The following is a 3,582-nucleotide window of genomic DNA, read 5'->3' on the forward strand; positions in this document are numbered from 1 at the left end:
TTAAATGGAGAGTTTAATCATTGACATTTAAAATAATTCCTGGTAAAGAAAGACTTTTGCCATTTTGCTAATTGTTTTCCATATGTCTCATATGTTTTTTTTTTTTTTTCCACATGTAAACATTTATAAGTCTCCAAAGCTCTGGGAGAATGTCACCTGAGAGAACACAAGCAGAGTTCAGGGAGGGCCCCCTTTCCAGGAAGGGGAGAAGATGCAGCACTGCTACTAGTCTCCGCGAGCACACTTCCTGTATCTAGGCCCCAGATGGGTGACCCCAGCTCAGGCTCTCATGCTCCAGAAGCTGGTATAGGTGGCAGTGGGGTTTCCTATGGAGATGACTCATCATTCATAACACAGCAACTGAACCTTCTGCTCCCATGAGGAGAATGTGTTTTAAACTTGGGAAGAGTCATAATTCTGGGATATTCCACATGTTGTCAGCTTTAACCTTCCACAGACACAGGGCTTCTCCTTTGTGAGGAGGGACCTCTCTGGAGAGTGGGTGTGTGAGGGGGTGCTTTCCCTAGCAGCTGAAATTTGGTGGGCACGCACCAGGGTTATGATTGAGACTGTGTCCTGCACATAAATAGCTGTGAGAACAGAACTGGGACTAAGACAACAAGGCAATATATTCTGCAGGAGGTGGTAACCAAAAGGCTTGGCTATACAAAAGGATTCTGGGCATAGCAATCTTAGTAGAGCCAGCAGGTGACTCTGGTTCTCATAAAACCTGCCCTTACTTGCCACTCACCACAACCCCAAATCTGAAGGGTCATCCCTTTTCTACCCAGGGTACCTCACCAGCAAGTAAATGCTACAGGACCTTAGAAGCCCGTGGTGCTAAGGATGAAGACTCTAGTTAGAGAATGTGCTCAGTCCTCCTGCTGGGGTTCTGGGAAGTAAGTGGGCCTGCTCAATACAGTCCCCAATCCCTGGGAGTGGCTGTGTGTGAGAGGTATGTGTGGGTGGCTGGGGCATGCTGACTCCCTCTGAGGATGGCAGGTCCCTCACACCTGTAGTGGCCATATGCATGGAGGGCAGCACGGCTGCACGTGTGAGAACTGAGCACCCCTGAGCAGCGTCCACAAGAACCCCTTCTCCATCCTATGCCAAACAGTCTTCCCCAGACAGAAAGTTTCAGGGTCCTGAGTCTTGATTCTTCTAAGGCTCAAAATGGGTTCTGTTTCCAGACTTGCTTGGCTTTGCTTGTTTTAAGAACTCTGGTTCAGTCCAATCCTTCACCCTCAGACAAACTGGGACAGGTTGGGGACTTTGATGTTGAGATCACCAATGTTAATGTTCCGAGGAATCTCAGGCAGGCCAATACTTTTCACAGCAGATACGGCCTGTGCAGGGGCTGCTGAAAGGCCACCCTCGGATTTCTCCAGCCTATTTTGAGCTTCAATCTGAGCCACGATTTCATTCATGTTTATTTCCAACACCATCCCACCCATCACCACCTCCTGGAGGATGTAGTGCACTTTATCCATATGGAAGATCAAATCCAATTCACACACATTTTCGAAACATTTATCCAGAGTCTCCACAAAAACCTGGATGAGGTCCAAGATCCCAAGTTTACTCTCTGACTTATCCATACAAAATACAAAGTAGAAGGTAGCATAGTGTTGCTAAATCAGTTTGTTTGTAGTCAGAGCCACCAATTAAACTTCCATCCTCCAAGAAGTTACGAATGTTGTCATCCCACTTGAGGACTAGATGGAAAGTCTCTCAAACAATCTGCTGTTGAATTTCTTCTGGGAAATGCTGGTAGAAGCAGACCAGCTGCCTCTTTCCACAATTGTTGAAAACCAGAATCGCCTGAATCATCTTTGCTGGCCACGTTTCGCTCAGCACTAGCTGCTCCCAGCGTCTCATAGGTTTTTGTTTCTGTCTTTTTAGATATAGGGTCTCACTTTGTTGCTCAGACTGGATTTGAACTTCTGAGCTCAAGTGATCCTTCTGCCTCAGCCTCTTAAGTAGCTGGGACTACAGGCATGTGCCACTGCACCTGGCTTCAGGTCTTTTTATACACGTTTTGAGATGCGGGTCTCATTATGTTGCCTAGCTTGGAGAGTGCAGTGGCTATTCACAGGTGTGATCACGGCACACTGTGGCCTTGAACTTCTGGCCTCAAGCAATACTCGTCTCGGCCTCCCAGGTAGGTGGGACTATATACACATGCCATTGTGCCTGGCTTTATATCCTTTTGTTACTCAATTCCTTTATTACTGCGTTTTTTTGTACTTCTTTTTTCATTTTTGCTTTTGTTTTTTGTAGCATGTCCTTCTTGATTTTCTTTCTTTTTCTGTATACTTTTAAATTATTTTCTCAGTGGTTACTTTTGGGATTACATTTAACATCTTAAACTTATAAAAACCTAGTTTGAATACCAATTTATTTAAAATAGTATACCAAACACTCTGCTCCTCTACATCTCTGTCCCTCCTATATTGTTATTGTCACAAATGACATTTTTTTTTAATTCGAGTTATTAGGACTCAGCTAAGATTACATCTTAGTACATTGTGTGCCCATTAACATAGATTTATAATTAATGTTTGATGCACGTGCCTTTTGAAACATACAGAAAAAAAAAAAAGATGAGATACAAACCAGAAGTATAATGTTGGCTTTTATATTTACCTATATATCTACCTTTACCAGTGTCCTTTATTTCTGCACGTGGCTTCATGTTACTATCTAGTGTACTTCATTTTCAGCCTGAAGAACTCCTTTTAGCATTTCTTACAGGGCAGGTCTACTAGTAACAGACTCCTTTAGCTTTTATTTACCTGGAAATGTCTTAACTTCTTCATTCTTGAAGAGTAGTTTTGCTAGATATAGAATTCCTGGTTGACAGTTTTTTTCCCCCTCAGCATTTTAAAAATGGCATCCTACTGCCTTCTTTCATGGTTTTTGATGAGAAATCTGCTCACAATCTTATTTTAGAATTCCTTGTATGTAACGCGTTGCTTCTTTTTTGCAGCTTTCAAGATTTTCTTTTTCTTTGGCTTTTGAAAGTTTGATTATAATGTGTCTCCATGTGAGTCTCTGAGTTTGCCCTACTTGGAGTTCATTGAGCTTCTTGGATTTGTAGCTTTGTCCCATTTTCTTTATCATTTGTTCAACTTCTCTTCTACACACACACACTCCCCCACCTCTCCCTCTCTCTCTCTCACCCCTCCTACACACATTTTCCTGAAGAATTTGAGAGTAATTTGCAAGTATCATGCTTCTTCATTAAAAACTTACATCAAACCATTAACATAGGCCAGTTGTCATGGCTCAACATATAAGTTAAAGAGAAAGGAATTAAACTGACCCTCTCCTTTTATTTTTTTACTTGACTCCATAGAGGAAATTATTTTTTTCTTATTTTTGCAAGATGTAAGACTTTAGGAAACCATCAACAGTTAGGGATCTATAATAAACTCATGCGATGTGGCCATAAATAATGTCTTCCAGTGATTGAGATCACTGGAAAGATCCCTATGTAACATAAGATATATTGACTTTATAGTATTTAAGTGTTATCTTTACATTATAGAATTTAAGTTACAGAATATAAAGGAGAAAAGT

At 41.6% G+C, this 3,582-nt stretch overlaps 1 pseudogene; it reads right to left on the bottom strand.

The window, feature by feature from the left end:
• Positions 1–1,244: 1,244 nt before the first annotated feature.
• LOC105807077 lies at positions 1,245–1,830 on the bottom strand (annotated as a pseudogene).
• Between the last annotated feature and the right edge of the window lie 1,752 nt (positions 1,831–3,582).

Source organism: Propithecus coquereli, unplaced genomic scaffold, assembly GCF_000956105.1.
Source record: "Propithecus coquereli isolate 6110/MARCELLA unplaced genomic scaffold, Pcoq_1.0 Scaffold150, whole genome shotgun sequence".
Taxonomy (NCBI): Eukaryota; Metazoa; Chordata; class Mammalia; order Primates; family Indriidae; genus Propithecus; species Propithecus coquereli.